A 26,000-nucleotide genomic window follows, 5' to 3' on the forward strand; every position below is an offset into this window, starting at 1 on the left:
TACTGTAGTTATCATTCTGCAATTTGTTGTTGTTGTTTTTTTTTTTTCTCTCCTTTTTGAGCTCTGTCCCAGACTGGTGATTTAACTGTTGTATAAAATGCTGTCATCTAAATACACCACATCTTGTTTCTCCATTCTCTTTGACACACACTTATTCAGTCTGTCACCATTACAAACAATTCTGCAATGAACATAATCATACCTGGTGATCTGTGGGCACAAGCTCCTCCATCCACTCATGGCCAGGACCACCGTGACCACACTGAACTGACAGGTAGCTTGACAATCACACCACATGAGGTATCAGTATCAATTTTCTCACTGTCTGCACATCGGTGAACTAGGGTTCAGGGGGTCTTGTGGTCATGTCACTCACCCTGACTCTTCCAGTGGGCAGGGCAGACAAGTTATTAAGAAAAACAGAGCTACTTGGTTCTCTTCGTCAGGATTGCTCTAATACAGACAGGTTCACTGGCAGATTCAAACGAAAACTATCATTGTGCTGTGCTGTGCTTAGTTGCTTGGTCGTGTCCAGCTCTTTGTGACCCCATGGACTGTAGCCCACCAGGCTCCTTTGTCCATGGGGATTCTCTAGGCAAGAATAATGGAGTGGGTTGCCATGCCATCCTCCAGGGGATCTTCCTAACCCAGGGATCGAACCCAGTTCTCCTGCATTGCAGGCGGATTCTTTCCCGTGTGAGCCACCAAGGAAGCCCACGAATTCTGGAGTCGGTAGCCCATGCCTTCCAAGGGATCTTCCTGACCGAAGAATCAAACCGGGGTCTGCTGCATCACAGGCAAATACAGCTGAGCTACTAAGGAAGCCCGCCAACTATCATTGCTGCTGCTGCTGCTGTTAAGTCGCTGCAGTCGTGTCCGACTCTGTGCGACCCCATAGACGGCAGCCCACCAGGCTCCCCCGTCCCTGGGATTCTCCAGGCAACAACACTGGAGTGGGTGCCAACTGTCATTACTTCCCCTAAAACCTGAAAACCCACCTAAAGGTGGTTTGGTGCTGATCATTCCCTCCTCGTGACTCCTGGCTGAGAAGGACTTCACCGGACTCAGCGTATTGCAAGGGATTGGAGGAGCATGGCAGGGGCATTCGGGGAGTTTTTGCTAAAGATGAGAGCAATTTTCAAAAACTCCTGCGGCAGGGGGTCCAGTCTGACACAGTTCTTTCACACGTGCGCTTGCAGCCTGCAAAGACAATCCCGGCCCTGTTCCCCGGGCCCCAGGGCCATTTGAGAGTCATGAAGTCATCACAGCTGCCGCTTCGGGGGGCCGGGGGAGCCACCCCCACCAACCTCCGCGCGCTGCTGGCTCGCGGCCCATCCCCCGCAGGCCGGAAACGTGCACTCGCTGCAAGTCAGACGCCCAGGGGACACGAGGCAATTCCAGCCTCAGACAGCCTGATATTGACCAGGCGGCCCGGGGTGGGGGAAGGGGACAGATTCACACCCGGTGCAGGACGGCCGCTGACTGGGCACCAGCATCGTGCTTCTGGGCCTCCTGGGAGGGACCCCCAGATTTAAGTCATTTCACACTTGGAAGGAGTCCCAAGGATGGCCTCCAACCTGCTGCCTAGGTGTCAAGCACAGTTCTACTCAAACCCCTTCCCCCACCCTCAGTTCACCGCCCCCACCCCATCCCCCGCCGCGGCCTGGGCAGGATTGAAGAATGAGGGGCACAGGACTGGGGCCTCACAAGCCTGGTTTGGGGAGGGCGGTGATCATCTGAGGGGGCAGCCTCGCCTCCTGCTCCGTCCCTGCCAGTGGAAAAAGCTACGTAAGTGCCAAGTCGCAGGAGAGCGAGTCCCAGCCCAGGGCTTTACAATCTGTTTTGTGAGCTATTGCTCCCAGCACGCCTGGCACGACCTGGGTTTCTGCATCACTGCGGCAGCAGCTGTGAACACGAGCGCCTGGGCCTCTCTGCCCGGGGAGCACCCAGGCCTCTGGAGCAAGCAGGTGGCAGCACCGAAAATTCAGAGAGGGCTGAGGACTTGTAGTAGTGCTTTCTCCGGTTTAAACGGCTTCCCCACGTATCTCAGCCTGAGTTGTGCTATATGATGGTTTGGGGTCAGCTTTAACCTGAGACACTTTGGCCTGATGCTATCGCAAGAGCCGCTTCCACTTGATGACCAGAAACGGTGGGGTTGGAAGGAGCAGGTAGGACTTCACGGTTAAAATAGCCCTAAGTGTCCTTTGTTCTAGGGAGAGGTAGAGGGAGGGAATGGCAACCCACTCCAGTACTCTTGCCTGGAAAATCCAATGGACGGAGGAGCCTGGTGGGCTGCAGTCCATGGGGTCGCTAGGAGTCCGACACGACTGAGCGACTTCACTTTCACTTTTCACTTTCAGGGGTTGGAGAAGGAAATGGCAACCCACTCCAGTGTTCTTGCCTGGAGAATCCCAGGGACTGGGGAGCCTGGTGGGCTGCCGTCTATGGGGTCGCACATAGTCCGACACGACTGAAGCGACTTAGCAGCAGCAGCAGCAGAGGGAGGGAAGGCAGGGATTGGGCATGGAATAAGATGCCGTAAAGTAGCCAGGAAGCCCGACGGGGTGTTCCAAGGGCTAAAATTAAGAATTCAGCAATTTCCCCAGACGCTTTACCGTGCGCCCTCCACCCCTACCCTCACCGTTACGGCTCTCCCTCCTTTCCCTTAGCATCAACCGGCAGATTTCTGACCACAGCTGCTGCCAGCCCTCTCAGCTCTCTGAGAAGCAAGATGAAATTTCACAGCTTTGCCTCTCAGTCTTCTTGAAAGCGGGGCACTGAGAATGAAGAGGAGTCTTTCCATCCCCAGGGGACTTCGGCCCTGCACCCACCAGCACTCCTTGCCTTCATGAATCTGGAACTTTGTGTTCCCCTCCAACCAACCTCTCTAGAACCTTGATTCATAAAGAAAACAAAAGAAGAAACCAAGATTTTGTTGTGGAAGACAGTGGAAGCACACTGAGACCATCCTCTCCTGGCCCAACATGGTGGCTAAGTCTGGAACAAGCAGGCAGAAAGAGGGGAAAAGACAGGATGAGAAGGGGTGATGGTGCTGAGGAGACCAATGTGGAACCAGAAAGGAGAGCTGGGGACAGGTCAGAATGACCAGGGTCACGCATTCCCTTCCTCCTCTCTCCCTGTCCTGGGAGGGCACTGCTTTCCATACCTGAGGTGAGCACAGGGGACACCTGTGGAAATGCTTCTCTGCCAACCTCACAAAGAAGACAGTAGTTCTGCATGATGCCTAAGACGATGCAAGAGAAAGTTCTGGAAAGTGGCCCTTTCCAGAGCCTCTGTTCTCTCTTATCTGAAGGCTCTTTGCAAATGAGTGCCTGCTTAAAGAGTTTCTTAAAGAAAAAAAAAATGACCAACATGTTCTGTATGTTCCAACATGAGGGTTCTTGAAGAGTTGAGAAAGCACAGCAGACACAGTTTTGAGCTAGAATGCAAAGCAACAGACGTTATTTTGCCTCATATAAATTGTAAATACTCATTATTAAAAAAAGTCACTCAACTATCCATGCAACAGGTCAGCGCTCTAGCTGTATAAGGGATGTGATCTGGGTGTTCACATAATCTATCATCCAAACAGGAAGTTATGGGTACCATGCCAGGCATCTGGAAGCTACTCCCCCTAGCTACAGCTGAACTCGCCAGAGATTGTGTCTCTTCATGTATATTTAATTTTCAGTAGTTACCAGTGAACTCCAGGAAAGGAATGGGTGAGAGCCAAAAGTCAGGAACGATGCATCTCCTTCACGAACTCAGCTTTGTGGCTCAGACCCAGTCAAGCATACTCCCTCTCACCCTCTCACTGACACATCACCCAGGACAACAGCGAGCAAAGGACAGCAACTGGACTCCACAGAAGAGGGACTCCGCCTCCAGAGACATTGCTTCCTGGAACCTGGTCCCCCCTTAACAGCAAGAGAATATTATCCTTCCTCCCTGAATTTCATTTTTAAGATTATGACACAGAATTTTCCTTGAATTCCAGAAATTTACTTTAAATACTAAGACGAACAGGCTAGATCATGCCTTATACATCATGACCACATGCTCACAATGATCAGTCATCTCAGGCATAGTTAGAAGCTCATTCTTGCACCAAATAATTCTTCAATGGGCGTGACACCATTGGCCCTCAAGACAAGCCTGTGGATACCACAAGCCTTTCCAATGACACCATGAGTTCCTTGAGGAGAGACTATATTCTAAGGTGTACCTACTTTATTTTTAATCTGAGGGTATGTGCCCCAAGGTAGCAACTTGAACACTAGTTCCCTTCACATCCCTAAAAAATGTTGCTTTATCCAGTTTCCACTGTGCTCCTAGAGTCTAGGTAAACAGAATTCTTCCTGTGACTTCCCTGGAGCTGGGGTGAATCAGGCCATGGTCAGAGGCTGTGTCTAAGAAGGGATGACAGATGCAGGCAGGATGGGACAGGAGTGTTTCAGGTCCCTGAGCCCTGTGCTTGGAGATCTGCATCCTTCAGGAGGTAGCCTCGGAGCAGCCATTTGTGCTGGGTGGGGTGCAGAATCTGTCAGGCAACAGGCTCAGCACCATCAGTCACCCTCAGAGATGCACCAAGCGGAATGAACATTTTCTGTCTCTGCCTAAGGTACGTACACTCCCTCATCTTCTCTTGGGCTTGAAGAATATTACATTGGGTTTTTCAGAAAGCAGCATTTAGAACTGCAAGAATTTTCATCTCTTCTTTGATCTTCAGGTCACTGTTCTAAGGTTTCCTAAGGACGTCCCCCCCTCTAGAGGGAAGAAAGTGATGTGGCCCCGGCTAGGGCTGGCTTTGCTTTATCTCATAAATTGGAGTTTTGTGCGAGATTATATTTGAACTGAAGTTTCATTTCCAAAACAAATATTGCAAAATTGTTTCTCTGTTTCATAGAATACAGTTAATGTTGAATGCCCCTTATATGCCAGGTGGGAACGCAAACTGTGGAGTTCTCCCAAGGTGTGTATAGGCTCATAAGGTAAGAACACGTACAAGATCATCACAGTCTTAGGCAGATATGGGGAAGGGCCTGCTTTAAATTCTCACAATTTAGAGCCTTCCCCGTTCACTGAAGGGTGATAAGCACGTATCAAGGGCATTGTCTTTTGTTGTCTGGGAACTGACCTTTGGTCTCCGATGCATAATACTGGGTTTCATGAAGTTCCCAGGGTGCAGCCAGGGCAGCAGAAACAGTGGGATGCTGTGTTTGGTGTCCTGCTTCACCAGACAAGACCCAGTCATTTTTGCCTTATTTAGAAATAGACTTGTTTTATTATGACACGGACCGTTTGTTAGCACAGAGAGAGACAGAGAGACTCACAATGTTTGAGTCCCTTATCTCACATTGTTTATGTTCTTAAAATAATTTAATTAGCTTAATAAACAAAAGCATTTTCAATTCATAAACAAAGAGAACTCAAAAAAGAAAAAAATTAAATGTTCTAAAAGGGAAGAAGAATAGAAAAGTCAAATCATTCCAAAACCATCTCTCATTGTTTTGCACACTCCCTGCAAATAGCATTGCAGAGAGCCTATGGGGCTTCTAGGGTGTGTGTTCATTTCCTCATTTTTCGAAGTTTTTGGTAGATCATAGATGCCTTCTAGAAGGATCGATATTTCAGCTGGCTCTGAATGCCATCCATGGCTTTGTCTGCCTTCTTCAATGACTCCCTAAAAAGTTAATACAGAGAGAAGAGACAAAACATAAAGTTTATAATGTACAAAGCAGTTTTAAATTCATGGATTGATTCAAGTTTTAAAGTAGGAAGAATTTAAAACCCTAGGGCTAAAGAGAAATTTCTGAAAGAACAAAAAGAATGAAGAGGTCACATAACTGAGTTTACATTATGAGCACAAGCTGACTACATCATAGTAATTATCCATTGTATCATATTAGCATTTCTGACATTATTTCTCTTCTTTGTATTTTTATCTATAAATATATTTATTACTATAAACTGTTTACTTCATCAATGACTAGGGATGGTCTCAAAATATTTATATTCATTATCTCCACATTGCACTATAATCTCTAATCTTCAGTTTGTGGAGTATCATGTACTTCATAAATGCAGTTTATGAATTATGGGCATAAATGTAAATCAGTGGAATATAAATTAAGGCCAAATGTGATATCTTCAAGTGTTAACATATTTTACATAATTAAAGTTAGCTAACTTGGTGTAAGTGCTAATTACATAGTAGTCACATACTAAGAACTTTATATGGATTATCTCTTAATCCTTCATAAACTCATGAAGTAGATATTGTTGTTGTTTGGTTGCTAAGTAGTGTATGACTGTTTTGTGACCCCATGGAGTGTAGCCCACCTGGCTTCTCTGTCCATGGGATTTCCCAGGCAAGAATATTGCCATTTCCTTCTTCAGGGATCTTCCCGACCCAGGGATCAAACCCGTGTCTCCTGCACTGGCAAGCGCTTTCTTTACCACTGAGCCACCAGGGAAGCCCTCCCTCTATTTTACCCATGAGTAAACTGAGGTTTCAAGTTTGCCTAATGAACATAGCTAGAAAGTGAGGAAACAACCTTGAAATCCAGACTCTCAGCCTTCAAAGGCTCACTGTGAACTCCTATGCTGTCCTGTGAGATAAGCTATCGTGGTGCTCTCACGGGTTATATTTTTATCACAGCAACAGTTTTTAGGAAAGCCAGGTGGCTTGCCATTGTTTTTGACATGTCTTAAATTTTGCCCAGTAACCTCCTTTCATCCACATCAGTCATAGTGTGATCAGATAAACAGAATCACTAGGCGGTGATATAAGTTTTTGGTATACATATGTATGTTAATGTATATGTGTTTGTGCATATATACACACACATATATGTATATATATACATGTATGCATATATGTGTATAGTTGTTTTCTTTTCTTTTTTTTTTTTTACAGAATTTTTACCTTACAAAACTGTGGGAGCTGGGCAGGCAGTCTGTATAAAGGGGTACTGTCTCATGGAAGACAGCGGAGAAGTGCAGATAAGCTGGAACCCAAAGGGACAGACAAATCCATGTCAATGCTTATTGCCTCTGACTTTAATGGTGTTGCTGTCCTGTGGGATGAGGTGGTGCCTTCCATCACAAAACCATCCCAGGAGGTAGAGAGGATGAAGGAGGATACAGAAAAAGAGGAATGATTTCAGGCCTGACTGCTGCCCCTAAAGCAACAAGACAAGCTAGCAGAGAAGCACCAACCTGTGAGCTACATCATGGCAGCTCCTTTACTTCCTCCCTCCAAATATGCTACAAGAGACTCTCTGTGGCCAACCCTAACCTGAAACATAAAGCAAAAGGAATTCTCGGAAACAGGTCAGTCTAGGCCAAATGGTGAGGATAGGTAAGGATTTTAAGGTGGATCACAGGACAGAATAGCCACTAAGGTCTATGAAACAGGTAGGGTGAAGAGATTTGCAAATAATTGTGGGAGGCTGAGAGTGCAAGGAAAAAATGTTGGAGAAATGGATGTTTGTAAACCCTGAAATGTCTATGAATGGTATTTAAGAAAGCTTGAACTTCATCTCCTACTCACTGGAAATAATGAAAGAGTTCAACACATGAAAATGATATGGTCATTGAGCAAAATAGTCTCCATAATAACCACCTCAGTGAATTATCTCTCTGTGCCCAACTCCCCATTTTCAAAGTGAAAGCGAAAGTCACTGAGTCGTATCTGATTCTTTGTGACCCCATGGATTATACAGTTCATGGAGTTCTCCAGGTCAGAATACTGGAGTGGGTATCCATTCTCTTCTCCGTGGGATTTTCCCAACCCAGGGATAGAACCCAGGTCTCCCACTTGCAGGCAGATTCTTTACCAGCTGAGCCCCCAGGGAAACCCAAGAATACTCAAGTGGGTAGCTTATCTCTTCTCCAGTGGATCTTCCAGACCCAGGAATTGAACCGAGGTCTCCTGCATTGCAGGCAGATTCTTTACCAGTTGAGCTGCCAGTGAGACCCCATATTCAAAGGGAGGGTCTAATTCCCCTCCTCTTGAATCTTGGGCTAGTCTAAGCAACTTTTTGACTAAGAAAAGGTAATGGCGGCAACATTCCAAGGGTAAGTCTTAAGAAGTCTGACAGCTTCTGCCTAGTCTCTTGGTACTCTCTTGACCTGACATCTCTTCTCGAAAGCAAACCCGTGCTGTCAGAAGCCCAGTCCACAGGGAGGTGGCATATGTAGGTTGATCTGGTCATCAGCCCAGCTGAGATTCCTGCCAAAAAGCAACACATGGACTGCCATCATGAATATCCAGCCAGGTCAAGCCTTTAGAAGACTCTGTTAGAGTCCCAGCCACCATTAGAGTCAACTTCATGAGAGACCCCAGATGAGAATTGCTGTCATCAACTTACAGAATTTAAGCAATAATAAGTTTTGTCTTAGACCTCTAAGATTTCATGTGGTTGTTATATAGCAGCAGATGCCAAAATTGTCATTTTTATAGTTCAGTGTTGGGGGAAAGACTCTTGTAGTACAGCTTATTGACTTAAATAGATAAAATGGGAGGGAAGAGATCTGGTAGGAATCCATTGCCATAATTAAAAGACAATAGACAGAATCTGAGAGTATTCATTGGGGTAAAGAAGAAAAGCTGGATTCTAGCAACAGAAAGCAAATTTAGTAGACTTTATGATAAATGAAGGATAAAGGAAAGAGGAGGAATCAAAAATGGTCTCTGTGTCTCTTGTACAGTCAGGTAGCAGCTGGTGATCCCACTTCCAAAGACCTAAAATACACAAGGAGGAATACGATGGAAGGAGGAATACGGTAATTCAGATAGATACACGTGAGTTAGAGGTTTCTAAGCAAAGTGCAGGAGGAACCTTGGTATAGGAGTTGGAAGCTTAGTGTGAGAAAAACTTTTCATAGATGTCTTTAATGAATGATATGGACAAAATAATTTAAGGAGAAGATAGAAAGTGAATAGAGAAACTAGCCAAAGAGGCACCCCTTGAGAAATCAATACCCAAATATTTTTCCATGAAATAGCTGCATGAACCTGGGCAAATAACCTAACATTTCTCAGGGTCCGCATTTCCACAATGGGGTTTTATATGGATTTTTCTGTGAGAATATGTGATATTTGATGTGATAATACATTCTGAGTACCTGGCCTAGAACCTAGTACAAGAGCTCAATAAAGACTGGAGTTGGTTATTATTGCAAAAATAGTGCCGTTATTCTACCATCACTCATGTTAAAGGGATGGTTTGCTGAAGATTTGATGGAGATCAAGGACCATTACAAAGATAGGAGGAAAAATACAGGAGTGTCACGAGCCAAAGGGTTGAGAGTTTTAAGAAAGAGCAAGAAGTCTCATGGGACGTCTCTCTGGACGTGACAATGTTCAGGTTGCTGAGGATCTTGACAAAGAATTTTTAATGATGTGGGGGAGTTTATCAAAGCTGGGAAATGGGATATGAGGACCCAGATTATTTTCTTAAGAAACTTGGATGGACATTAAAAAAAAAAAAATCTTACCATTTGTAACAAAGGACCTTGAGGGCATTATGCTAAGTGAAATTAAGTCTGATAGAAAAAAACAAATACCGTGTGATGTCACTTATACATGGAATCTAACAACAAAAACAAACAAACAATTAAAAAACCTCATACTAGAAAAGGATTGGAGATTCAATTTGTGGCTACCAGAGGCAAGGGAGCAGGGTGTGAGAGAAGGAGAGAAATTGGAGGAAAGTAAGTGGCCAAAAGGTACAAACTTCCAGTTAAAAATAAAATAAGTACTAGAGATGTAATGTACAACATGATGACTTTAGTTAAACCTGCTGTGTGATATCTAGAAAAGTAGTTAAGAGAGTAAACCTTGAGTTGTCATCACAAGGAAAACGCAATTTTTGCTTGCTTTTTTATCTATATGAGATGATAGGTGCTAAGGCTAACTAAAATTTATAGAGGTCATCATTTCACAATGTATATAGTTAAAATCATTAAGTGTACAGCTTAAACTATGCAATGGTGTATGTCAACTACAGCTCAATAAAATGGGGAAAATTAAAATAAAAATTTTAATACATGAGTTAAATTTTTGAAAAAAAAAAAAAAAACTGGACTGGAAAGAAAAGCTGGTGATCACCAGAGGAGAGCAGTAAAGAGAAGGATAGTTTTGTTCGCTGTTCCTGTTGCCTATTGTTTACATGGTGTTGTTTGTGTGTTAAAAGGGAAGAGATGTGAGTATGAGACAAAAGAGCCTAGACAGAGGGAAAAAAGAAAGGGTTCCAAGTGAAGGCCTTGACTGAGAACATAATTAAGTCCTGCAGGGGTAGACGTCAAGCACTAGCAGGGAGGTAAATGTCTGAGACTCAGCTGGCTCAACAACAGGTCCCTTTTCTTGACTGGCAGGCTTGAAGGAGGGTAATTTAGAAGCAGGATATTAGAAGAGGCATAATAATGTGAAATTTTAGGATGTAGTGGGAGAGGACCTTGCATATTATGAGGTGCTTATTTAAGTATTTCCTTCTTAGGGACTTAACCAGCTGCTTCTGAGCATTAATATTTGTCCATAGGAGATAAATGTGGGGACTAATCCAAGAATTACTATCTAGATAACTGTGGTTTATGATGGTATTGTGGTTTATAAAGGCTTGAAAGCCTTCAACTCACCCAGGTTAGTCCATCCTGTTTTAGATGTAGAACCAGGATTTCCAGCAGGGCAAAAACACTTTGGCCATATCCGCCCTTCTGTAGGCAAACAATTCCCCCAAAGACTTGCCATTCCCCCTCCACATCAGGTGCTTCAGGTGGAAGCCATGGGTGAAGCCCACTTAACCATCCCTGCTTCTATTAATACAATTAGTAGGCATTCCCAACCCCACTCCTAACTAGAACACACTGGAAGATTATGAAAAATAGAGAACTAGGGAAAGTAATTTGCTGAATCTAGAATCTTGGGCAGAACCCTCAGTGACCTGTACAGAAAACAGATAAGAAGCAACACAACAAAGGTTTAAAAGGTCAGAAAAACTGAACACTGGTCTGAAACATGATATGGGTTCAGTTTGATCTCAGGGGAGGACCCAGTGGGCAGCCCAGAGTAGCACTGCCAAGTCTTTGAACATGAAATTGATATTTGAACTCCAACTCACAAAGTGGACTAGGATATACATAGGGAACCTAAACGAGTTGACTGCCTGTTAAGATTCAAGTAGAAACCAGAGTCACATAGCATAATGCTCAAAATGTTTAGCCAATGAACATGCTCAGTCATATCCAACTCTTTGCGACCCCCATGGACTGTAACCTAACAGGCTCCTCTGTCCATCGGATTTTTCAGGCAAGAATACTGGAGTGGGTTGCCATTTCCTCCTCCAGGGCATCTTCCTGACTGAGGGATCAAACCCGCATTTCCTGTGTCTTCTGCATTGCAGGCAGATTCTTTACCCACTGAGCCATCAGGGAAGCCCCCAAATGTCTAGGACCCAATCCAAATCTTTTCACACTGAGAACCATGAAAATCTCAGCTTAAGAGAAAAAATGGCACTCAACAGACATCAGCATTGAGATGACAGATATTGGAATTATCTTGTGAGAATTCTAAAACAGCTATTACAAAAATGTTTCAGTTTTAAAGTAATTATGAATGCTTGAAATGAATGAAAAATAGAAAGTCACATAGAATACACAATGAAGAAATAAATGGGAAAATTCTAAAAATGAAAAATATAATAACCAAAAATTAAAACTAAATCACTGGGTGGATTCAATAGCCAACATTTATAAGGAAAAAACAACTCAAAAGAAATATGGGCAAAGGATATGGATAGGATTTTATGCATTGGACCATTTATAGAAAAGGAGGTACAAATAGCTCTTAAACATATAAAAAAATATTCAACCTCAGTTCTAACAAGGAAAATAAAATTAAAACTACAATGAGATACTAGTTTTCACCTATAAAAAGGCAAAACCACAAAAAATACACTGTTGGTGAGAATATGGGAAGTTCTCTTAGATAGCTTATGGGCATCTAAAATAATTTAGCCACATCTCCAGAATCCACCTTTTGGCCCTGTAACTCCACTTTTGGAAATCTATTATATATAAAACTTGTGTAAGAATGAATTGAATTGACATATGTACAGTGTTATTCTTGGCTGCATTGTTGATAATCACAAAAGACGAGGAACAATTTAATGTCCATCAACAGCCTGCTATTTAAACTAATGCTTAACTCAGATGACCATTATATCTACTACTGTGGGCAGGAATCCCTTAGAAGAAATGGAGTAGCCATCATAGTCAACAAAAGAGTCCGAAATGCAGTACTCATGTGCGTCTCAAAAATGACAGAATGATGTCTGCTCATTTCCAAGGCAAACCATTCACTATCACAGTAATCCAAGTCTATGCCCCAACCAGTAACGCTGAAGAAGCTGAAGTTGAATGGTTCTATGCAGACCTACAAGACCTTTGGAACTAACACCCCCAAAAGATGTCCTTTTCATTATAGGGGACTGGAATGCAAAAGTAGGAAGTCAAGAAACACCTGGAGTAGCAGGCAAATTTGGCCTTGGAGTACAGAATGAAGCAAGGCAAAGGTTAATAAAGTTTTGCCAAGAGAACGCACTGGTCATAGCAAACACTTTCTTCCAACAACGCAAGAGAAGACTCTCCACATGGATATCATCAGATGGTCAACACTGAAATCAGCTTGATTGTATTCTTTGCAGCCAAAGATGGAGAAGCTCTACACAGTGACCAAAAACAAGACTGGGAGCAGACTGTGGCTCAGATCATGAACTCCTTATTGCCAAATTCAGACTTAAATTGAAGAAAGTGGGGAAAACCACTAGACCATTCAGGTATGACCTAAATCAAATCCCTTATGACTATACAGTGGGAGTGAGAAATAGATTTAAGGGACTAGATCTGAGACAGAGTGCCCGATGAACTATGGACAGAGGTTTGTGACACTGTACAGGAGACAGGTCTCAAGATCATCCCCAAGAAAAAGAAATGCAAAAAAGCAAAATGGCTGTCTGGGGAGGCCTTACAGATAGCTGTGAAAAGAAAAGAAGTGAAAAACAAAGGAGAAAAGAAAAGATATACCCATTTGAATGCAGAGTTCCAAAGAATAGTAAGGAGAGATAAAAAGCCTTCCTCAGCGATCAATGCAAAGAAATGGAGGGAAACAATAAAATGGGAAAGACTAGAGATCTCTTCAAGAAAATTAGAGATACCAAGGGAACATTTCATGCAAAGATGGGCTCAAAAAAAGCACAGAAATGGTATGGACCTAACAGAAGCAGAAGATATTCAGAAGAGGTGGCAAGATCACTCACCTAGAGCCAGACATCCTGGAATGTGAAGTCAAGTAGGCCTTAGGAAGTATCACTATGAACAAAGCTAGTGGAGGTGATGGAATTCCAGTTGAGCTATTTCAAATCCTAAAAGATGATCCTATTAAAGTGCTGCACTCAATATGGCAGCAAATTTGGAAAACTCAGCAGTGGCCACAGGACTGGAAAAGGTCAGTTTTCATTCCAATCTTAAAAAAGGACCATGCCAAAGAATGTTCAAACTACCACACAATTGCACTCATCTCACACACTAGAAAGTAATGCTCAAAATTCTCCAAGCCGGGCTTCAACAGTACATGAACTGTGAACTTCCAGATGTTCAAGCTGGATTTAGAAAAGGCAGAGGAACCAGAGATCAAATTGCCAACATCTGATGGATCATAGAAAAAACAAGAGAATTCAAGAGAAACATCTGCTTTATTGATTACACCAAAGTCTTTGACTACATAGACCACAACAAACTGTGGAAAATTCTTAAAAAGGTGGGAACACCAAACCACCCTACCTGCCTCCTGAGAAATCTGTCTGCAGGTCAAGAAGCAACAGTTAGAACTGGACATGGAACAACAGACTGGTTCCAAATAGGAAAAGGAGTACATCAAGGCTGAATATCACCTTGCTTATTTAACATATGCAGAGTACATCATGCGAAATGCCAGACTAGATGAAGCACAAGCTGGAATCAAGATTGCTGGGAGAAATATCAATAACCTTAGATATGCAGATGACACCACCCCTATGGCAGAAAGTGAACAGGAAATAAAGAGCCTCTTGATGAAAGTGAAAGAGGAGAGTGAAAAAGCTGGCTTAAAACTCAGCATTCAAAAAACTAAGGTCATGGCATCTGGTCCCATCACTTGGTGGCAAATAGATGGGGAAACATTGGAAACAGGAGCAGACTTTCTTTTCTTGGGCTCCAAAATCACTGCAGATGGTGACTCCAGCCATGAAATTAAAAGGTGCCTGCTCCTTGGAAGAAAACCTATGACCAACCTAAACAGTATATTTAAAAGCAGAGACATTACTTTGCCAACAAAGGTCCGTCTAGTCAAAGCTATGGTTTTTCCAGTAGTCATGTATGGATGTGAGAGTTGGACTATAAAGAAAGCTGAGTGCTGAAGGATTGATGCTTTTGAACTGTGGTGTTGGAGAAGACTCTTGAGAATCCCTTGGACTGCAAGGAGATCCAATCAGTCCATTCTAAAGGAGATCAGTCCTGGGTGTTTATTGGAATGAGTAATGTTGAAGCTGAAACTCCAACACTTTGGCTACCTGATGCAAAGAGCTGACATTTGAAAAGACCCTGATGCTAGGAAAGATTGCGGGCAGGAGGAGAAGAAGACGATGGAGGATGAGATGTTGGATGGCATCCCTGACTCAGTGGACATGGGTTTGGGTGGACTCCGGGAGTTGGTGATGGACAGGGAGGCCTGGTGTCCTGCGGTTCATGGGGTCACAAAGAGTTGGACACAAGTGAGCGACTGAACTGACTTACACATCCATACGATGGAAAGTTATGAAATGAACAAGAAAAAGAAATGAAGCTGTCTATAATTTCCTGTGCATGCTAAGTCACTTCAGTCGTGTCCGACTCTTTGTGATCGCTTGGACTGCAGCCTACCTAGCTCCTCTGTCCATGGGATTCTCTAGGCAAGAACACTAGAGTGGATTACTGTGTTCTCTCCTCCAGAGGATCTTTCCCACCAGGGATCAAACCTGCACCGCTGTCACCTGCATTGGCAGGTGGGTTCTTTACCACTAGCACAATCTACAAGCCCATAAATTCCCACCATTGAGTAAATAAAGAGAGACAATGGTCTACATTCACACGTGTTTGTATCTGCCTAAAGAAAATCTAAAGGGACAGTTAACAGGGAGTGCCTGCCCGGTGGCTGTATCATAGCGGTCCCTTTATGTCTGGATAAGGTAAACCTATCCAGCGTTTCCATGAATGTGGCTTCTGTATTAGTAGGGATACTGTTTCATCACAGGCTCTTAGTCACATGCCTGCCTCCTCACTTGGAGCAGAGGCCCTGAATCACCAGGAAAACTGGTTAGGATGAAAGCATTTTCATTAGGAATCCTTTTTCTCTATGGCCTGGACTGCTAGGGGCTTGAAGCCTGCCTCCTCCTCCCTCCCAGCTCCTCACTGCTTTCTGCTCATTACATAGGGTCACCCTGTGGTTTGGGAAAGATTTTCTTGTGGAAATACCATCAGGCTGATGGATGACCACTCACCCAGCTCCCAGCTCTCTGGTTCTGTATTTCTGGTTTTGTATGGAAACTGGGCAGAGCAAGCACGTTTTTCCTCTTCCCTCTCATCTTCTAGGCACCAAAAGCCAAACCCCACAGCCACAAACCCTTAAGCACCTGCCATGTGGAAGGGATTCCTTCTGTGACTCAGGATTTTCATCTAGTTTGTGTCAGAGCCATACAGCACCCCTGAAGGGCAGATTTTGAGAATGGGGTCTTTCTTCAGACTTGTAAAAACTGCAAAGACCATCACTTTCCAGAGGGGGATCAAATTACTTTTCTGCAATCTCAGGGGTCACTTGCCTTCCTGTTAGATCTGAGCAGGGCTTTCTCACTCAGCACAGCTGCTCCTGTCTGTAACTTGGGCTGACACACAAGCAGCTGTTGGAGAAGCACCCCTTCTCCCACCCTTTGTTAGAGGGGCACACTCTTCCATCCAGGTGATGCTCCCTAATTGGCAAAGAAAAGCATGGGAAGACTAACCTATGAAGAATCTGGCTCCAGTCATTTAAAACGAAATCAATCTCACTTCTCCTCTTTCCCTCAGTGTTCTGAAATAACATTTGAAGTTCTGTTTGGTCTCTTTGGAGAACTGCCAATGACTTCAAGGCATGTAGTGAAGTTATATATCAAGACACAATTACATGCAGTACTTTTGAAAAGTGATTCTCACTTAGGAGTAATATACGATATGAATTTAATAATCTGCCATACTACTCCTTTTTTTTCTCAAGGAAATTACAGTAGCAAAAAGGAAACTCTCTTTCATGATTGAGATTAATTGATAATTTTTTTTAATCGTATAAACACTTATTGATGGTGAGTTTTGAAAGGAACAAAATGCATGAGTTCTTAGATTTTGTATTTGTGCTACTGACTACAGTAAATGTTTTCAGAAAATCTCTCCCCACCATTTGTTAACCAAAAAAAATAAAAAAGAAGTTCTCCTTACTACACTGAAGGTAATGGGTGAAATGCAGTCTGAGAAAAAACAATAAAAAGCTCACTTCTCTGTTTCCTCCTTCTGACCACAATTACATGACTAATTGTGAATGTGTCAACTTCAATGCACCCTTCCTTCAAAAATCCAGATAAGTGACTCACAGTCTTTTTACAAGTATCTTATATATATCAAATTATGCATTCTTTATATTGATGCATTCTTACAAAATATTTATAAAGTACAGAAAATTCCACAGTCCTGTTTGATCCACTCTCCTGTGAATTAAGTGTGGCATATATCCTTCTAGATATTTTTCTATACTTATATAATACCTGGAGAAGAAAACGGCAACCCATTCTAGTACTCTTGCCTGGAAAATCCCACGGACAGAGGAGCCTGGTGGGCTACAGTCCATGGGGTCGCAAAGAGTTGGACTAAACAATAAACAATTATAGCTACAAAAATACATGACTTAATTGTATTATATTCTTTTGCGTATATGGTATTGTATCATACTCATTGTGCCACAATTTGATTTTTAATTTAAATAACTTTAATGATGTTTCCATATCAGTACATGTAAATTTACCTCCTCCTTTGAAACTACTGCGAACTATTCCACTGTATCTATTTACCATGCCTTCTATACTTTTTCCCTATACATTTAGATGGTTTTCACTTTTTTTCTGCTACAAATGAAGCCTCAATGGACGTCCTGTACAAAGCCTCTGATGGTATGTGTGTTTCTCTATAGTCACACCTAGATGTAGAATTGTTAGGTCCAGCAGTTTGCATGCTTTTAATTTTAAAAGCTACTGCTAAATAGTTATAGCTAAATATTACAAGCCAATTAAAAGTTTTTCTTCCAATAAAACTATTGTTAATAGCAGTATTTAGTGAGGAGAAAGTGCTCGAGTACATTCCTTTTTAAAATTTTGACTTATGATACAACACTTCAAGGACTTCCCTGGTAGCTCACCTGGTAAGGAATCTGCCTGCTACGCAGGAGATCCTGGTTCAATTCCTGGGCTGGAAGATCCCCTGGAGAATGGATAGGCTACCCACTCCAGTATTCTTGGGCTTCCCTGGTGGCTCAGCTGGTAAAGAATCCACCTGCAATGTGGGAGATCTGGGTTTGATACCTGGGTTGTGAAGATCCCCTAGAGAAGGGAAAGGCTACTCACTCCAGTATTCTGGCCTGGAGAATTCCATGGACTGTATAGAAGAGTCAGACACGACTGAGTGGCTTTCACTTTCATAATGTTAAAAACTCTGGTTCTAGATGAAGATGTTAGGCCACAAAGGTGGACTCAAAGGGAAGTAGTATATAGTCGGCTGTACTGACTCAATAATGATATTCATTTTTAAATGTCATCCACCAACTGATCATAGTCTTTCCTTAAAGCTTAACTGGAAAATGTCCATTTCCCCTTATATCAATATGTTTTCCTTTTGAAGTAATCAGAACTGGTCACAGTTTCTGTATTTTAACAAATAAGACTCAAAAGTTTGGTAGCTTCTCTCCAAGATATGGGCACCATCAATTCCTTCCCTTCTTGTAGGTGCAAGTCATTGCCCTGTTGTGATAAGGAATCTATGCTTTCATTCCCTTGAATCTTGACTGGTTTGTGACTGCTTTAGCCAGCAAAATACAGTAAAAGTGAAGCTACTTGGCTTCTGAGACTTGGCCATCATAAGCCTCTTGGATTTTATCTGCATCTCTTAAAACACTGGCTCTGGGGACAACCAGCCACGATATGTTAAGTCTGACTACCCAGAGACTCCCAGGCTGTGAGGAAACCCAAACAATCTGCATGGAGAGAGATGGAAAGAGATGCCTGGCCAGCCCCCAAATGTTCTAGCCAACCTAACCCAGATACCAGACATGTGAATAAGAAATCTTTAGATGACTTCAGTCCTGCTCAGCATGGACTTTCAGTTGTGTGTGAAACCTCCAAGTGATAACCAACCAGTTGAGGCTGTCTACATGAAGAACTGTCAGAAATACTCATAAGTTATTTTAAGCTAGTTTTGAAGTCATTTGTTATGCAAAAATATTATCTAGAGCAGAATTCTATTGAAACACCCTATTTGGAAGACTTTTCAACAGGTTAGAAAATTTTATTACCACGTTTTCATTCAAATGTGCAAATACAGTGTTCTTTATGGGGATACTCACAAAGTTTTTAAAGAGTCATGATACTAAGAAATATTTTCAAATATCTATTCCCAAAGCCTCTTTCTGTGACAAAAGTTTTAATTTAAAAAGCATCTCTAACCACTTACTGTTTAAAATGCCACTTATCCTCATAGGACCAGAGTAAATACAAAATTTTCCCCTAAACTATCAGTTAAGTGACATGTTAAGGTCCATTTATTCATTTATTTTTTAATTTTTATTGTGAAATAGTTGTGAGAACAATACAAAGAACTCTTGTATAATCTTCATATAGATTTCTCCCAGTTATTATCATTTTACATGTCGGCTTTATTAGTCTTTTTAAATACCCTTACATTGTTTTTTTATGAACTGTCCAAGAGTAAATTGCAGATATGAGGCTCCCAAAGTTCCCCTGGAGAAGGGAATCACTCCAGTAATCTTTCCTGGAAAATCTCATGGACAGAAGAGCCTGGTGGGCCACAGTCCATGGATTCGCAGAGTTAGACACTAAACTAAAACTAAATACATCTAAATTCTTCAGTGCATATTTCCAATGAACTAGACCATTCTCTTCCAAAGTCATAGTGCAATACTCAAAACCAGGAACTTAATATTGATAGAACAGTATTACCTAACCTGCAAGCCTTATTCAAATTTCACCAATTATCCCAGAGGAGCCTGCCTTTGTTGGGTTCCCTGATGGCTCAGACAGTAAAGAATCTGCCTGCAGTGTGGGAAACCTGGATTCCATCCCCTGAGTTGGGAGAATCCCCTGGAGGAGGGAAAAGCTATCCACTCCAGTATTCTGGCCTGGAGAATTCCGTGGACAGAGGAGTCTGGTGGGCTACAGTTCATGGGCTCACAAAGAGTCATGGCTGAGTGACTTTCACTTTCACTTTCATAACAATAATGTCCCTTTTTTTAGCAAAAAATAAAATAAAATAATAATTCTACCCAGGATCTCATTCAGAGTGATACACTGCAGTGACTTCACGTGTCTCTCTGTCTCTTCTACTGTGGGCCAGTTCCTTAGTCTTACTTTCTTCCTTGTGACCTTGATATTTTTGAAAAATTCAAACAATTTGAATTTGTTTCTTCCTGATTAGGATCAGGATATACATTTTTAGGAGAAATATCATTAAAGTGATTCTTTGTCCTTTTCAATACATCCTATCAAGAGGAGCATGATGTTATTTTGTTCCATTTGATGATATTAGCTTTGATCACTTGATTAAGGTGGTGTCTGCCATGTCTCACTACTGTAAACTTACTCTTTACTTTTCCTTTTGTGTTTAATAATATTGTGTGGAGAGAGACTTAGAAACTAAGTTAAAATTCTGTTCCTCAGGAAATAGTCATCCATAGTATTAGCATCCATTGATGATTTTTTTTCTGAATCAGTTATTACTATGAAGATTGCCAAATAGTGAGTCAATTGTTCTTGAGAGCTTATATTCTTGTAAGCAGATCATTTGGTAACTTTAGTGCACTCAATCTAATTTACAATAAACTTCTTGATAATATTTAAGGTTTTCATAAAATCTTGTTACATTTGTGAGATTTTCGTTTTATATGAGGTCAGTTCACATTATTCGCAGTAATTATATTCTGTTAAGTCACCAAACACTAAACTAGCAAATATTAAACTCTAGCGCCTAGGGGAAATACACAGTTAGATTCCTATGAGCCTTTAGTCACAATATTTTTATCGACCTATTGTATGTGTGTTTCTGTTTAAACAGGGCTTCCCGGGTGGCCCTAGTAGTAAAGAATCTGCCTGCAAATGCAGAAGATGCAAGAGACATAGGTTCAATCCCTGGGTTAGGAAGTCCCCTGTAGGAGTAAATGGCACCCTACTACAATATTCTTGCCTAGAAAATTCCATGAACCCAGGAGCCTCTCGAGCTGCAGTCCATGGGGCCACAACTAGTCAGACATGACTGAGCACACTGAACACTGTTTAAACAGCACTGTAATTTATGTCTTAACAAAGCTTATCTCACACTTATTTTCTCTGGAAGTCACATCACAGCCTTCTTGCACTTAGGACCAGCTGATAGCAGTTCAGCATAGTAAAATCACCAACAAATGCACAAAAATAAGAAAAACATGGCAGTAGATAATCCACTGAAAGGAAACTTATTCACAGTATGAAATCTGAAACGAGAAGGCAGAGCCTCGCCTCTGTCCATCTCCTCTGGGAACATTTGCATTAGGCAACTCAAATTTTTGGTGTTATGTACATGTAACACTCAAAGTAGAAACAGAAGAAGTGTAATAACTTCCTTCTTTTTAAAATATTTTTTTACGCTTTTACTTTTAGTATTATCTCCTCCATGGTGCCTTTGCAAAACTTTGTTGAATTAATTATCCATTTTCAAAGGTATCATTTAGTTAAAATTAGATATGATAGTGCATCAATCTGCATAACTAGATTGTAAGCTGTAATTTATCCACCATTTAAAGAGGATAAATGAATGGAAGCACCACAGTGAATCTTTTGCCTCCTGCAAAACACTTCACATGTACATATCATACAAGATTCTCTGACATAATTAAATGAAGTGATATAAATGTATTAATCCACATAGTAAATATCATAAAGCTAAATTATTTATTAATTTATTAGATAAACAAATTTACATGAAGACTTTAAGAGTTGAGGAAGGAAGTGAAAAATGTGGAAGTTTTTTTTTTTTTCCCCCCTCATATCCTGAAAGTACCAACTTATCCCAAAGCAGGAAACCCAAGGCCATAGTGAGTGATGCAATACAAGGATAAAATTTACCCATCAACCTGAAGCATAAAAAAATGTATTTAAAAACATATGTAAAAATTGTTTTCAGGACTTTTAGGCAAAAAAAGACACTAATCTAAGAGCTGGGAAACAAAGATGATTTCTTTGATGGCCCCTGCTTACTGCCTGGAGAGTTTCTTGTTGTGGTGCATGGAAAAGAATCCAAGGCTCTGAGTTGAGAAGATATTAGGCAGGGATCTAGTGAAGCCAAGTTGTCTGGAGTTCACAGAAAGAAAATACCAGCAAGGAGGGAACTTCATAGAGAAAGAGCTCCTGATTACTTTCAATAGTTCCTTTGACTTTTCAGCTCAGTACTGATTATGCATGTGTACAAGAAAACTATCTGAAATCAGAGAAGTACTCAATTGAAAGAATCAGAAAGAAAAATCCAAAGAGTTCATAGATGGGGAGAAATTTCTGTTTCTGCTAAACAGAGTAAAACAACAAACAAAGAAAAACCCTAATAACTCATGGAGCATTGTGGAGAGGACTCAGAGGGGTCCTATCTCAGTGGAGGAACAAAATTAACCATAGACTGATTAGACTTGATTTAGCAAAGCTTAAAAACAAGACCTAAAAGGACCACACTGTTTGTGAGTAACTTGACTGAATCCCAGAATAAGCTCGAGAATGTTCACAAGAACATAAAAACTTCTAGGACCCAATAAGGTACAATTTGCAATGTCTTACATACCATAAAAAATCACCAAGCATGCAAAGAGACAGGAAAATATAACATATATTGAGGAGAAAAAACAGTTAATCGAAACAGACCCAGAAATAACAGAATTTGTAGACAAAGATATCAAGGATATTAAAATAATTATTAAAACTGTATTCCATATATTTAAGAACTAGGCAAAGATTGAAAAAATTAAATATAGACAAAGAAATGTAAGGAAAATCCAATTCAAATATGTAGAAATAAAACTGCAATATTTGAGATGAATGAAAAATACACAGGTTAGATTTTATATCAGATTGTATATCAGATACAGGAAAAAAAAAAAAAAGACTGGTGAACTTGAAACTATCTAAAGTAAAACACAAAGAAAAAGACACTAAAAAAATTAACAGAGCATCAGTGAGCTACAGAACAAGTTCACTTAGTCTGTGTATATGTAATTGGAGTATTCTAAAGGATGGATGACAGGAAAAATAGTTGAGTAAATAAGTCTAAAAATATTCCAAATTTGATTTTTTTTAAAATATGAATTCACAAATCCAAGAAGTTCAATGAACCCCAAGCACAGGAAACATGAAGAAAACCACCTGGACACATCAGAATTAACTGCTTAAATTAACAATATAGAATAAATATTAAAAATAGCCAGTGACAAAACAATGACAGCCAATTTCTCACTGGAAACAACAATAGATGAAACACAGTAGAGTAAAACTGTTCAAGTGCCAAAAGGAAAAAGCTGCCAATCTAGAATTTATATTCAATGAAAATATATATTCAAAATGAGGGCAAAACATTTTTAGAACACAAAAGCTAAAAGAATTTTTGCCAGTAAACCTGTATTATGAGAAATTTTGTAGGAAATTCTTTAAGAACTAGGAAAATAATGCTAGAAATGGTATTTCTAACAAGACTATACTCAGAATTATGTGTATATGTGGGTAATTATGTGGGTATATATGAGATTTTTAAAATTATTTAAATATCTTTAAAATATAATTGACTGTTTAAAGACAGATAAAAATAACAACGTATTATGTGGTTTATAACATATGTAAAATACAAATGTATGAAAATAGTAGTACAAAGGCTAGGAGGGGATAAATGTTAGTATACTCTTGTAAAGTGGTTGTACTATATGTAATATTGTATATCACTTGAAGGTAGACTATAGTAAGTTAAAGATGTACTATAAACCTTAAGTCAACCACTAAAATATGACAACAAAGAATTATAGCTGAGTAAAAAAAGGGGATATCTCTTTTATAGTCACAGGATTTTAATTTATAGAGGTGATGCCATGGAGAGACTAATGCCATTGAAAGTAGATTTTTTGCTTTGCCCCCTAAAGATACCAGTCATCCAAAAATATACAGAATAAAAAATAAAACTAATACAGGAGATAAAATGAAATCATAAAAATACTGAATCCAAAAGAAAGTGAAAAGAAAACAAATAACATATAGCACAACATAAAGCAAATAGAAAGCTTTTTGCTTTAAATCCAGATATATCAATGATAGCATTTACTGGAAGTGGTCTGCTGCTGCTGCTAAGTCACTTCAGTCGTGTCCAACTCTGTGTGACCCCATGGACTGCAGCCTCCCAGGCTTCTCCGTCCATGGGATTCTCCAGGCAAGAACACTGGAGTGGGTTGCCATTTCCTTCTCCAATGCATGAAAGTGGAAAGTGAAAGTGAAGTCGCTCAGTCGTGTCTGACTATTAGCGACCCCATGGACTGCAGCCTACCAGACTCCTCCATCCATGGGATTTTCTAGGCAACAGTACTGGAGTGGGGTGCCATTGCCTTCTCCCATTAAAATCTAGAGCTTATCATATTGGGAAAAAGTAAGATCTAACTATATATGCTGACTTTGCAAAACCTACTTTAAATGCAAGGAGCAGGGCAAGTATATCTAGTCTAAACATTTCTACTCGATATTGTAGTACAGAGGGTTTAGCAAATGCATTGGTTCCATAATGGAAAGAAAGAAATATAACTTTCACAGACCACATCTGTACAGAAAATCTTACAGAATTCAAAAAACTTAAAAAAAATTATCTGAACTAAAACAGTTGCATTTAGCAATGTGATAGGACAAAAGATCAATGTGTAAGAACCTGTTTTATTTCTTTACAGTGAAAGCAATCTGAAAATAAAAATTTTAAAAATTTAATTTACAATAGCATCAAAAAGATTAAAATACTTAGGGATAATTATGACAAAAGACATGCAAGATCTGAATTCTTCAATCTAGCAAACATTACTGAGAGAAACTGAAGATGATTTAAATAAATGGAGAGATATACCATGTTTATGGATTGGCACACTTGGTGTTAGAATAGCAATTCTTTCCAAAATTGATCTGAATAGTCAGAGCATTCCCAGTCAAAATCTGAGCAGAATTTTATTTATGGAAATTGACAGGTTGATTCTAAAATTCAAATGGAAATAAAAAGGACCTAAAATAGCCAAAACACCTTTGAAAAAAAGTTAAAGAACTTTTACTACCTGACTTCAAGACCTAGGGTAAAGTTGTAATAATCAAGAAACTATGGTACTGTTGTCAAGATAGACAAGTAGAATAATGGAATAGAACAGATAATCTAGAAATAGGCATATACATATATGGACAACTGGTTTTTGAAAAGTACAAGGATAATTCAGAGGAAAAGCAATAGTCTTTTACATAGCACTATCTAGTGCTGGAACCGGAGAAGGCAACGGCACCCCACTCCAGTGTTCTTGCCTAGAGAATCCCAGGGACAGAGGAGCCTAGTGGGCTGCCACCGTCTGTGGGGTCGCACAGAGTCGGACACAACTGAAGCGACTTAGCAGTGGCAGTAGCAGTGCTAGAACAAATGGCTAGCACATGTATAAAAATTAATGTTGATCCATATTCACCATATTCAAAAATTAACTCAAAGTGAATTATAGACCTAAATGTAAAATCTAGAACTATAAAACTTCTAAAAGAAATCATTTGCAACTTTGGGCCAGGCAAATATTTTTTTAGGTACAACACCAAAAACATAATCTATAAAAGAAAAGATTAATCACTAATAGTATACACTCTTTCTCAAATATCTTTATAATGAAGGGGTTGTTTTAAAAGGGATAAAATTCTGGTAGAGATTAAAGAAAAGAGTGATGAGTGAAATTGTGGATGATGACATCCACAATAAGAGATTTGAGCAGTGTGCTTTGAATGAGCACATGAAGGAGACATGGGAGGTAGCTTTAGATATACTCTCAGCAAGGACACTGGGGGAATTGATCAGCTTTGCATAAGTTACTTGTGTCAGTAATGAAACATCTAAGCCCTTCACTGAGAACTAAATGTGCATTATGGAACTGGCTTACATCATCTCATTTAATTCTTACAATTAGTTTATGAAGTGGCTATTTCAATTTCCATTTTACAGAGGCAAGAAATAGGCTCAGAGAAGAAAGAGCTTTGCCCAAGTAGGACTAAGTGGGTCTAACTCCAATGCCCTTATTCTTCAACACTCTGCTTCTAGGATGGGGTCATGCCCATACTGTATTGATAGTCAATGGCAATCGAATGATCTGTATTCAACTGTTTTTTTTCAAAAGTTAATCTTCTCCCATATAAAAACACAAAATAATGACTGCTGCTGCTGCTGCTAAGTCGCTTTAGTCATGTCCGACTCTGTGCGACCCCATAGGTGGCAGCCCACCAGACTCCCCCATCCCTGGGATTCTCCAGGCAAGAACCCTGGAGTGGTTGCCATTTCCTTCTCCAATGCATGAAAGTGAAAAGTGAAAGTGAAGTTGCTCAGTTGTGTCTGACTCTTAG

The sequence above is a fragment of the Bos taurus genome, chromosome 8, assembly GCF_002263795.3.
Source record: "Bos taurus isolate L1 Dominette 01449 registration number 42190680 breed Hereford chromosome 8, ARS-UCD2.0, whole genome shotgun sequence".
Lineage (NCBI taxonomy): Eukaryota > Metazoa > Chordata > Mammalia > Artiodactyla > Bovidae > Bos > Bos taurus.